General features: G+C 41.0%; 1 long non-coding RNA gene across 3 annotated transcripts in view; it reads right to left on the bottom strand.

The window, feature by feature from the left end:
- The window catches only part of LOC140517127 (uncharacterized), a 191,456-nt gene extending 178,138 nt beyond the window's left edge, over nucleotides 1-13,318 (bottom strand). For 2 of the 3 annotated variants that reach the window (XR_011971483.1, XR_011971482.1), the window contains exons 1-2: nucleotides 13,171-13,318; nucleotides 12,911-13,005 (exon numbers count right to left, since the gene is read on the bottom strand). This is a non-coding gene — a long non-coding RNA (uncharacterized lncRNA). The remainder of the gene's footprint in view (nucleotides 1-12,910; nucleotides 13,006-13,170) is intronic. The other variant, XR_011971484.1, reaches the window with a different exon arrangement.
- Between the last annotated feature and the right edge of the window lie 9 nt (nucleotides 13,319-13,327).

Below are 13,327 nucleotides of genomic sequence, written 5' to 3'. Positions count from 1 at the left end.
TCACACAGTTATCAAGAAAAGCAGAAGAGGTCATGTCTGTAAAGCCCTTTGTAAATCTTAAAGGATTCTATCAGTGTCAGAGATAATATTTTATCACCTACTTTACAGCATTGTTATAAGCAAAGTACTTTCTATGCCTGCTAGTGGGCATAGACAGAAAGGCCTGTGAGACCCTTCATTTAGCTGTTCCTTTCAAACGTGTACTGGTCAGGAGAGGAGCCCAGCCTTCTGAAGAAGAACTGACTTTCCCACAATTCTGTGTGTGGAAGACACATGTGGGTTAGAGAAAAGAATGGAGCAGAGATGGGAAGAAGACAAAAAAAAAAAAAACCTCTTGGGAGATAACAGCAGAAATAATGGTGGCCAAGTGAGAGATTTCATTGATATAGAGAAGGATAAGACTTCCAATGTGGGCCAGGCTTCCCAAGGGCAATGCAATGGAGCTGTACTGGGCAGGGCAAATGATGGTAGAAGCCACAAGAACAGTGCCTGCCTGAGTCAAGACTGCAATCCTGGTGACCTGGGAGGCTGAGGATGTGGACCTCCTGAGTCTGCAAGTTCTAAACTATAGAGGCCTGTGGTGATTGGGGGTTCGCACTAAGTTTGTCATCAGTATGATGAGCCCTTGGGGTCAGGGAGTCACCAGACCACCCAAGGAGGCACAAAACCATCCAGATTATAAATGAAGCAAGTTAAAGCTTCTATTGCAATCTGAAGTGGGATCAGGGCTGTGAGGAGCCCATCAGCTTCCAACCTGAGCAAGATGGGGATGAAGAAGAAGGAGAAGAAGAAGAAGAAGAAGAAGAAGAAGAAGAAGAAGAAGAAGAAGAAGAAGGAGAAGAAGAAGAAGATGATGATGATGATGATGATGATGATGATGATGATGATGATGACGATGGAGGAGGAGGAGGAGGAGAAATGCTTGAGTTCAAATGGAAGAGATGTGTGGCAGACAAGGGGTCAGCACTGATATTTCCCATGAGCATACATGCAGACTACTTGGACTTTTCCTCTTGTTTTCCTAAGTCTTTCGTTGAGCCTGAAAAATCTATCGTTCTGTGAGTAGGAGGGTAAGAAATGGTACTTAACCTGGGTTGATAAAAATACATACATACACACATATATATGTAGATGTAGAGATATATGTGTGTATATATGCATATGCATATATAAACATATGTGTGACATACAAACATATACATGGGAAGTGAACATCTAAATATGACGTGCCTATATTGTGTGTATATGTGACTATTACGTGTGTATTATGTTAAGTGATTACATAACTATTCTGTGCTAAATGCACTTGGAGGGCAGTCCCTTCTCTGATCATTACCAGCCTAAATAAACACAGCCTTTGTAAATGCTTCCTATTAGTTAGCTCTTTGCTTTCAGGAGTGGAATTAGGAGAGCTAAAATAAACCAAATGTTGAAGTTCCCAAAGAGAAGGAAGGTTGTCTCTGAATGGGGACATGAGTCTTAAAGAATATGAAATGCTGGAGGAGCTCCCCAAGATTGAACTTGGGTCTGTGTAAGCCCAGGGTTTCAGTTCTGAGAGATGCAGTACAACTAGATAAGTGTGAGCTATTATTAGTCATGAGACAGAGGAATGCATGATTGTGTAATCATGTCAGCAAGTATTTATTAAGCACTCACTTATGTGCCAGGCACGGTCTTAAGGACTGAAAATACAAATAAAAACATAACAAAAAACAGCAACTGCCCTAGGAGAGCTTACATTCTGATGGAGAAAGACAATAGATTTTAAAAAGCTAAAAATCAGGGTCAGGGGGTGGGGTAGGATGGGGGAACAGAAGGTACCCACATAAGGTATAAGGTAGGTAAGTCTGGAAATATAAGATCAAAGGCAGGAGAAGAATAAGAGAGTGACCTGGTTGACCTGGGCACATTCTAAAAATGGAGATCCCAGGAAAGAATCAAGAAAGAAATTATGGGACATAGACCCTGAGTATAACAGGAGTGGGGGACCTGTAGCCTCAAGGCTGAGGCTGCAGGTTTCCCACTCTGGGTAGAAGTTTATGGCAAGGAGAAATGAGTGTAGTCTGAGGTGATCAAGAAGGAATTCATGGAAGATATGTGACATGGAACAGATGGGGCATGGAAGGTTGGCTGGCACTAGGTAAGATACTTAGACTGCCTCAATAGTGAAGAACACAGTATGAGATAATACAAATACTTTGGTGATTCCTGTTTCATTCACCTGAGACCCAGAAGGAAGAATTAGTATGCAAATAAATGCCTTTCAGGCAACTTGCATATGAGGAGTTCAGGGTAAATACTTTTTGAGTCCCAAATATGAATCCCAGAAACAAGACTCTAAGGTGGGTCATGTCCACACCTGAGAGATGAAGAGGCAGAGAAGGTAACTACAGATTTTAAATCCCTAGAACCTGAGAAGCTGGGGGAAGCCAGAGAACTAGCCTCATCTAGCCTACTAAGGAAAAAGCAAATCAAGCCTCCTCCATTTAAAGGGAAAGCATGATCCCTATAGAGTTTGCCTCTCTGGAACGCCTTGTAGGAGTCTCTGCTCCTTCAACTATGTTTGAAAAACAAGGGAAGGGAGGAGGGGGGTAAAGAACAAAACACAGAAAGATGATACTATCAGTTCATTTGGATGAGAGAATTTCAACACTTGCTCTCCAAGCATGGCTTGCCTAGGACAATGCTAGGAAGGAGCTTTCAAGATTGATCATAAAAATGGGTTAATAGATCAGAGTTATACTAAGGTTCCAGTTCTTGAAGCCCCTACACGTACCCCAAGGGTTTCCATCTCCTTCAACAGAGGAGAGATTCAAATGCTCCAAGATGAAACCATTCACTCAATCTGAGTTATGCCCAAACAGAAAACTCTCCACTTTAATGGCTGGTCATTTCTCTCCCTCCTACAACAAAAAGACTGCATTTACTTTACAATTAAATGCTTCCTACTGATGCAGCAGGCTGCACTGTAGGAATGGGGAATCTGAGATTTTGGATGCAAAGCTATTAGAAAGGCAGCATCGTTTCAGGGAGCTGGAGCATCAACACCATATGTGAATTTCAGTCAACATATGACACTGACCAAGTAAGCCCAAAGAAGTCCCTTACCCTCTCAGAGCTGTTTCTTCATCTGTAAAATGGGGGGAATAACCTTTGTACTAAATATTTCACAAGATTATTGTGAAGAATTAAGTAAACTTTAAAGTAGTATATGAATCTGAATTATTATTATTAACATCCTTGGGAATAACCAGCATAAGTAACCCTTCCATTTGGAAGAGACAAATGGACTCTTCCTTTTGCATAAGTACACCATACCTGATACAGGAAAGGAACAAGTAATCATTTATTTTTTAATATAAATAATTTGTTTATTTTTAGTTTTCAACATTCACTTCCATAAGATTTTGAGTTTTAAATTTTCTCCCTCTCCTTCTCCTACCCCCTCCCCAAAAAGATACACAATCTGATATAGGCTCTACTTATACATTAATATTAAACATATTTTCACAATAGTCAGGATGGAAAGAAAAATTAGAACTAATGGGAGGAACCATGAGAAAGAAGAAACAAAACAAAATGACAAAAGAAAAGGAGGGCAAATAGTATGCTTCCATCTTCATTCAGACTCCAAAATTCTTTCTCTGGATGTGGATAGCATTGTGAGTCTTTTAGAGTTGTCTTAGGTCCTTGCCTTCCTGAGAAGTGCTAAGTCTATCAAAGTCAGTCATGGCACAATGTGGTTGTTACAATGTTCTCCTGGTTCTGCTTTTTTCACTCAGAATCAGTTCATGTAAGTCTTCCCAGGTTTTTCTGAAGTCTGCCTGCTCATCATTTCTTATAGCACGACAGTATTCCATCACATTCATGTACCACAACTTGTTCAGTCATTCCCCAATTGATGGATATCCCCTCAATTTCCAATTCTTTGCCACCACAAAAAGAGCTGCTATAAATATTTTTGTACATTTGGGTCCTTCTCCTGTTTTTATGATTTCTTTGGGATACAGACCTAGAAATGGTATTGATGGGTCAAAGAGTATGCACAATTTTATAGCCTTTTGGGTGTAGTTCCAAATTGCTCTCCAGAATGGTTGGGTCAGTTCACAACTCCACCATCAATGCATTAGTGTTCCTATTTTCCCACATCTTCTCCAAGATTTATCATTTTCCTATTTTGTTATGTTAGCCAATCTGATAGGTGTCATGTGGTACCTCAGAGTTGTTTTGACCGGCATTTCTCTAGTCAGTAGTGATTTAGAGCATTTTTTCATATGACTATAGTTAGCTTTAATTTCTTTCTTTAAAAATTGCCTGTTCATATTCTTTGACCATATGTTAATTGGGGGATGTTTTGTATTCTTATAAATTCAACACAGTTCTCTATTTATTTTAGAAATGACATCTTTATCAGAGACACTGGCTGTAAAAATTGTCTCCCAGCTTTCTACTTCCCTTCTAATCTTGGCTGCATTGGCTTTGTTTTGTGCAGGCGCAAGTATTTGAACTAATTTTGTATTGCTTATTAATGCTGGTGTACCTTGGTCAGATCCACCCTTCCTTAAAAAGCCACAGTGTAGCATGTGTAATTTAGTGAGAAAGGGAATGGAAGAAAAAGTTCAGAGAACCTTCCAGAAAGATCAAAGCTTGTAGAAAATAGACAAATGAGTAGTTGCTTCTCAATCTCTGCTCCCCCCCCCCCATTGCCTCCAAACAACAAGAAATAGACCTTCACCTGCAATAAGAATAAAAGAAGAAACAATCTCATACAAATAGCAGTAGGGACTCTATAACAGATCCCTTCTCCCTAATCGTACCCAGCCTCATACTTACTGGGACTGGCCCCAATAGTTCTATGTCTAAAATTTGGGTTGTGGTGACTTCCATCCTGCCTCCTGACTCAGACTGGCATCCCCTCACCCCTACATTTGGGAAAACCATTGAACTAATTCAGGAGACCATGGTGGAGAGCAGGGTGAGGGGAGCATTACAAAATTGTCTAGAGGATAAAGAATCTCCCTTAGAGGAAGGAGAAAAAGAAGAGGAGAAAAGGGAGGAGAAGAAGATGAAGGATCACTACTGTCTTGCTTTCCCTCCCATCTCTTTTGATATTTTGTGTGGCCTGGGTGCTGTACATCTGGGGAGGGAGTCCATACAACATGTTCTCCCCAATGATCTTGTGCAGTCTGTTTAGTCCTATGAAGTTCTGCTGGAAAGACACAGTGTAGAACTGAGGAGGGATGATGCATCCTTTAGATCTGGCCTGAGAACTCAATGTCTCACCCTCCATGACTGAAATCAATTCCTCTGTCTCTGGTGATGATTACTCAGTGTTGGAAATCTTTGTAATGCCTTCCCAAAGTGACTCCTGGGAATAAGAAATGAATTCCTAATCTTTGATCATGGAACATTGAACTTTGGACCTTGGACCCAGCTCATTTGTCCTTTCTTGAACCTTTGCTCCTCAATGACCTTCCATTCAAGTCTTCCATTCAATCTTAACACTCTCCATTAATAGTCAGAATATAAGAGGTATTGTACCAGAGTGCAAGGTGCAGAATTTATAAGAGTGCAAGGAATTTCAAATATACCCTACATACACAGATGGCCTAAATCAAGCATTAGTAATTTACCTGACTTATATGCTGAGCTGTGCCAGGCAGATTCTGTGACTAAGACTCAATCCAGCCAGCCTGGGCATGAAACAAGTTGGAACTGAAAAAGTCCATGTCCTGATGAAACCAGACTCTTTCTGTCAGGGCTCCAAGTACAACCCTCCAGATGAAACTCAAATTGCAATCTCTGAGGGCATCTAACTCCAGAGTTGGTTGTTTGTTTCCCTAGATTCTGTACCCAGAATCTTTCATTAAAGTTTTTTTTTTTAATTTTCCCTAGGTAATTCCAGGAAAGACTTTTTTCCCCCTTATCTCTGAATTGACTTCTTCAACCAAGTATAACCCTCCAGATGCAACTCAAATTGTGATCTCTGAGGGTATCCAATTCTGGAGCTGGTTGTTTGTTCCCCTACATTCTGTACCCCAAATTCTTTGATAAAGTTGTTTTTTTTCTCCCTAGGTAATTTCCAGGAAAGATTTTTTCCCTCTTTTCCTGGATTGACTTATTCAATCCCTTTCATAGTCTCTATCAACTGCTTTGTCCATCTTACTACATAGATCCTGAATCCTTAAGTGTCATCTAGTCCAATTTCTCATTCTCAGAACAGGGGTAAGGAATGAATTGGGCCTGGATGAACATTTCTATTAACAAAAAATTCATCATGATACAAGTCTTTAACTATTTTTTAACTTTAACGCACCCTTCTTCCCTAGTTCCTACATTCAGTCAGTTGCCACATGCTATCTATTCTACCCATTGTCATTCTTATGTCAGTGTGGCATGGTGGTTAGGAAGATAGTCTTCAAATCAAGAAGATTCGAGCTCTAGTTAACTCCTAACTCCTCATTACCCCCAGCCAACTCTCTAAGAACATACAATTGAGAGAAGGTGCTGGTCTACATTGATAGAGGGAGTTTCTTGCCATAAGTTCCCCAAAACAATGAAAACACAAGTTCAAGCCAAATTTTGAAACAGAGCTCTTTTCTCACTATCTCATTTTCACTCTTATAGCATTCACTCTGATTTAATCCCCCATTTATTTTCACCTAGATTATTGTAATGGTCTTATCCTTCACCTTCTTGCCTTTGGTCTGGTTGCCCCTCCTACCCATCTATCCTTCATATTCTTTGATGAAATATCTTCCTAATGTATCCCTGTCATCACATCACTCTTCTACCCCCAAATTTTCAGCAGTTCTCATTGTCTAAGAATATATTATTTAGTAATAATCTGTACATTGAAACCTGTCACTTTTTCCCAGATTTGGGGTCCTATTTAGGTCAGCATATATTTCAATCCACAGCTAAGTCTCTGACACCCCATTCTGATACATATCTCTATGCAAGACTGAACCAAATAATACATTATATCAAAAGGTATTTTATACAACAGTATAGCACTTCAAATAGAAAGGGGAAAATCCATGTATTGAAAAGACTACAAATCCTCACAGACCATTATTCTGCCAGTAGAAGAGGAATGTTCTCACAAATAACTCTCAGTTACAGAGCTGAGACCCAACTGGAACATTTCTTATGACTCAGTATCCTAATAAGTCACTGTGTCTCCCTTCTGTTCCTCTCTCCCAATATCATTATCATTCTTCTCTGCCACTGAAGTAGACATTTGTTGCTGCTTCTCAGAATTGCAGCCAGCATCTATTAATGTGCTTCTTATCCTTTCCACTGAGCATTTGAGCCTTCTTTTTCTTCTGATGGAATGTCTTCTCTCTCTGACATTGTTTTAGACACAACAGACTGACTCTAAGCAGTACATTGTCAACTCTTTCGTTAGTCAGATCCACAGGCATACCCAGTCAGCAGAGCAGAGTCCTTCAGATCAATATTTCTTTTCTGATAATCTTTGTCCCATGTAGCAGTTGTTCCTACAGTCCAACTTATTATTTAAGTTGGAATGAATAGATTCCTTTCTGCTTCCATCATGCCTCTGATAGCAAGTGCCAAGAATGTGAAAAATTACCTTGGATCTTTATTCACTTAACAATTTACTTGTATTATTATAGCAATATTCAGGTAGTTGTCCTTTAAAAACATCCACTCCTTTTCCTGGAATTCAGGGCCTTCTCTGAAATGGACCCAATTTATCTTTCCAGTCCTATTTTATATACTCCTTTTCAAATACACTACCTCCCAACCAGAGTGGACAACTTTGTTCCCCATTCTTGTGCCCTTTTGTATCATCACACTTTTTACTCAGACCATTTGCCATGCTGGGAATGGACTTTACCAAGTCTCCATTTATTGAAATCCCTCCCTTCCTTCAAAGCCCAGCTCAGGAACTTACTGTTTCTTTCCATGAATCCTTCCCCATCTCCCTTAGGTGAAAAGCATCACTCTTGCTTCAAATTCCTCCTTATTGCACTTTGTCTGCACCTCTCCTTTGCACTCTCTATGAGTTCACACTCCATTATATCATGGGTATCCCTGAGATAGGGGAGAACAAAACCTTTAAAGTGTTCACTTCAGAGGAGAACTCAAGTCTTTCTGATTTCCTGTGACCTTAAGAGATACTTCAGGAAATTGGGTTGAGAAACATAGAAGAAGGAAGGTGTTCTGCTCCAAAAGTTAATGTTGGTTGTGATCAACCAACTTCCTCTCCCCACCCCCACCCCCCACCCCCCACACACACACATACACACCAGCTTAAATTTGTGCTTTCTTCAGAGCAAGGTCTGTGCCATGTTCATCCTTGTATCCTCTGGGACTAACAATGACTAACAATATACACACGCACACACATATATTTGTGTGTATGTATGTACATGTGTATAAATATGTATGTGTGAATATATCCTTCTAAAGTTTGCACACATGAAGAAGTTTGTATGTATTTATATATCCCATTAAAGTTTACACATATATGTGTGTATTTCAATATCCCTTTAAAGTTTGCAAAAAATTTCACATGAATCATCTAACTTGCAATCATGTCTTGCAGAAGTGGGATTTGAATCCAGATTTTCATGAATCAAAGCTCAGCATTCCATCCACTACCTCTTATTTTGCCCATGGTGAGTATTTAATAGGTATTTGTTTAATGAGCTAGATGAATGAAAGTCATCCCATTTCATTACTGCACAGTTCTGATCATTAGAAAGCTCTTTCATGTATTGAGGGAAAATCCATCTCTTTGTAGCATCCATTCATTACTCCTGGTTCCATCCCCTAGTTCTAGCTTTCATTTCCCCCTCCCCTCCCATTTTCTTCAGGCTCCAAACTCAAGTATTTCCATTATAGTTTTCTAACCCTTAATCATTCTGGTCACCTTCTTGGTCAAATCCATTCCTTCTCCCCTGCAACCATTTCTTCTTAATTTCCTCTGTTATCCCTCCATCACCCTCCTTCCATTTGTCATATTAAAAACTCATTCATATCTAGCCTACGAGTTCTCTTTTGTCAATTCCTCTTAAGCTTCCTAGGGTCTAAGCCTGTCTAGCAGCTTCCAAACCATTGTACAGTCAATGTCCTCCAAAGTCACCCTCAAATATCATTGCTCATGTTTTCTTGTTCATGCCAAAGATCTGAGATTTCATCATGAGGACTCCCTCCACCAATGCAGATCACAGCCCTACCATTCCTTAATAGATGGTCTTCATGACTTGCTGTGGCTGAAATAATCAATCACCTGCTTGCCAGCCTTCTGGTGATAAGCCTGTCCAAACTTAACAAGGCCAGGCCTTGGTCCTCAGATGACAGACAAATAGTCCCTCACCAGGCTCATGCTTGTATCTCTCATGTCACATCCATAAAATTACTTTTATCTAGACAAGGAAGGGGCTCAAGTGTTAGGGTACACAGGATGGGCCTGCTGGGTGAAATTCAAAGATGGAGGCTCTAAAGACTTGAGGGTAGGGGTAAGGGGTTTAAAGAATTTATGCATGAATCATCAGTGTCTTTGGGAATTACTCACATTAATACCCACTACCCACACAGGAGAGACAAATGTACCCTGTCCCAAAGTAGATCATGGAATTATAGAAAGTACTGAAAACTTTAGAGATTATGTTGTAAAACCCTTTCATTTCACAAAAGAAGAAAGTAAGGCCCAGAGAGCTGGCATAGATTGCCCAAAGTCTCCCAGTAAGGTGGTGTATTTGATTTTTTTGTAAGCCACCCCACAATGAAATGTTACAACCTTAGAAAACTGAGACAGTGAGAGGTTAAATTGACTGATTCTAGGTCATAAACCAGTTGGTATGAGAGATGGTATTTGAACCCGGTTCTTTAACCAATATGCCATGCTGTATTTTCTCTCTCCTGGTTCCCATAGCCCCCTTTGCAGGTCTTCAGAGTCTGGCAGCCTGGTCCACTGTTGTCTACATGTTACCCCCTTAGGAACACTGGTTTCACTCTATATTAATAATGACAAATAAAACAAACAACCCACAATAGTCTGCCAGTGTGACTCTGGGGTAATCACTTCATTTCTGTGGGCCTCAGTTTACTCATATGTAATATGGAAATGACAGACATGAAAAAAAGGAGATGAACAATTGTTGGGAATTTGGACTGAGAACAGTTTGACCAGACTCTATAAGGGGAATGCAATGTGAATGAATGAATGAAGGGGGGAAGCATTTATAAAAGACCTATTATGTGCCTGTCACTCTATTAGGCAGATACTCTATTAGACAGGGACATACAAATTAAGGTGTTATTATGTAATTTTAAAGGCTCCTATATTTGTTACCTTTTTAGACAGAGGGCGACTGTTTTCAAAAGTCTCAACTGGGCAAAGTCAAATGAGATGGGGGCTTAATAAAGTACTTTTTTTCCATATTAAATCATAATTTATTTTAAAAGCCAAAGTACCACAAATCATTGCTGAAACAGCATGCCAGGTTCAGAACTGCTTTGAATGCATCAGGCTTTCTCTGTCTGTAATATGCAAATAATCCCATTCACCATCTCCCCCCAACACACACACACACACACACACACACACACACACACCTCCCAACCTGCTATATATAGTGAGGATATATCGATGCTGATTTCCAGTATATTGTATCCTTCTTAAAAGCAGGGCCCTCTTGGCAGACAATCCCCAGCTAGCATTTATCAGTTTTATTCCTTTAATGATTCAAACTTTTGCTAAGATGTGCTATTTGCTACATAGGATTTTATGGATTTAACAGTTTTTATTAATTTAAGAGGCTTCCACTGAGCAAGAAAACGGCTCAGTGTGACAAAGAAGGTATCATAAATGAATTGATTTGTCACGTATCAGAATGTGATCCAGCAGTGATTTCATTATTGTGGTTATTTTCCTTCAATTATCTGCAAACTTAAAATGCTAAATAGCCTCCCCCTGTATCAATTGAGCAAGAAATAAATGTGATCCCATCCGATTGCACAAATTGGCCACAGAGTATGGAGGCCGCGCATTAATTCTCCTCCTTGAGGCACAATCTTCCCCCCGCGATAAACAAGATATTTTATTCAAATGTTGTGTCTGCGAGGCGGAGAGAGACAGATCCGTCAGCGCTGTGCCCTAAGCATCCTGGTGGGGCTGGGGAGAGGGAGTGGGGAGGGGGGGAGAGGGGAGGGGAGGATATGGGGAGGGCGGGGGGGGGTGGTGATAGGAGAGCTAGCAGAGAGAAGGCCAGGTAAGGTGGCTTAGGCTTGACTCCAGCAGCAGGGCAGCAGGGTCCCGCCACCCAGAAATGCCAGGGAATCTGCCCTCCCTGAATCCGGCCTCAAGTCACCTCGAGCTTACAGCTCTTCTGTCTCAGTGGCCCCCATTGTTCTTTGTCCTAGTGTGTGCAGGTCCTGTCTGCCCCTTCCGTGCCCGCTTCCGCTCTCCACCCCCACCCAACCCCCAACTCCAGTCTTTATCAAAATACACAGCATCTTCCTGTCTCCACTGGCCTCCCAAAGTCTCCCTCCACCCCTAGGAAACATGCTTATTTCTCCCCTCTAAACTTTTGCTCCTGCAATTTTCCCTGCCCAGAATGTTCACATGCCCAATCTGCAAGGGCCACCTTCTCCATGAGGGTCGTTCAACATCATCTTAGCACAAGCTGATTTCCATTTCTGGGTCTGTCTCGGGCTCTCTGTCACCCACCCACCCCCCCTTCTCTCTCTCTCTCCCTGTGTGTGTGTGTGTGTGTGTGTGTGTGTGTGTGTGTGTGTGTGTGTGTGTGTGTCTCAGTCTCTGTCTCTCTGTCTCTGTCTCTCTCTCCTCTTTAAACCACTAATATTCCCCCGCCCCTCCTCACCCCAAAACACTCTGTATATGCTCTTACAGCCTAGCACTTAAGACAGAAGTGCAAGCTATTAGAGAATAATTGTCTCCCAATGAGGTTACAAGCTCCTTCAGGGCAGGGACAAGTCTTATTTCTCTTTGAATCCTTACAATACCTAGTACAGAGCTGAGGGCACAACAGACACTCAAATAAACATCTGGTAAGTGATTAACTTAGATACTAAATAATCTCTTTAAAAAAACTCTTCAGGTGGGGGATTAAGGCTGCTACATCATGCTTCATACACTATCAGACTCAGTAACTGTGTCATTTGGCTAAGTTTAAGTGTTTTTATTTGTTTTTTGAGAAGGTTCTTTGGGGGATAAGTGGGGGGCTAGCTGGATATACAGAAATGTTTGTGATGTAGAAAACAAAAGGCAACAATAAAATTTAAAAACAGTCATAGCCATGAGCTAGGGAGGCAGCTACATGTCCCAGTGAATAGAATGCTGGACCTGGAGTCAGGAAGACCTAAATTCAAATCCAGCCTCAGACACTTAACAGCTGTGTCACTGGGCAAGTCACTTAACACTGTTTGCCTTAGTTTCCTCATCTGTAAAATGAGCTGGAAAAAGAAACGGCAAACCACTGTAGTACTTCTACCAAGAAAACCCCAAATGGGGTTACAAAGAGTTGAACGTGACCGAAAAACGACTGAGTTAGGGGAAAACATCACTTTTCTGAGAGGAAAAAAAGAAAAGGGAGAGATGGGACAAGGTAGGGAAGCTAATGCCTAATGAAAGGATTGTTGCTGTAGAGCTGAAAGGAACTTTAGAGTTCATTTGCAAATGACCCCTTTCATTTTACAAATGAGATAAAGGTGTAGAAAATGGCAGTGACCTGTCCACCGACACTCAGCGAAGGTCCGAATCAGTGTTGATGGAATCAAGAGCTGAGTCCAAATCTTGTGATCATAGATTTTAGCGTGGGAAGTGACCAAAAAGTCATCTGCTCCAGTGCCCCCCCCCCTTTTTTTTTTTTTTACTAATGAACATATTGATTCCCAGAGATTATAAGTGACTTACCAAGATCCCTTAGGTAGTTCATAGTGTAGCCAAGAGTTGAACTCGGGTCCTCAGACTCCAAATCTAGCACCCTTCTCACTGCCCCACACTGGCTCCTAGCAGAGAATGTGATCACCTCGTCATATGAAGTGCTTTCTAACCACAAAATGCTACACATCAGTTGTTATTTTCTCAAAGCTTGGTACATCTTTAGCTCAAAGACTTTACACCGGAAGTTTTCCATTTTAAAAATTACTTGCTGAGAGCTCAATTTTTCTTACCTATAAAACCTCCCAACTGTCCTTGGAAGAACACCAAGAACAGAAATTTCCACTGTTACATAAATGCTAAGGGAGATTCCCACATCTGCCAGCTTATCAGAGAATGCAGACTCAGAGAGTCTCTTCTCAGTCTCTGCTCCCAGAATCTGAGAGGAAG

The sequence above is a fragment of the Notamacropus eugenii genome, chromosome 1, assembly GCF_028372415.1.
Source record: "Notamacropus eugenii isolate mMacEug1 chromosome 1, mMacEug1.pri_v2, whole genome shotgun sequence".
Taxonomy (NCBI): domain Eukaryota; kingdom Metazoa; phylum Chordata; class Mammalia; order Diprotodontia; family Macropodidae; genus Notamacropus; species Notamacropus eugenii.
This window is presented reverse-complemented; position numbering and strand designations above follow the sequence as displayed.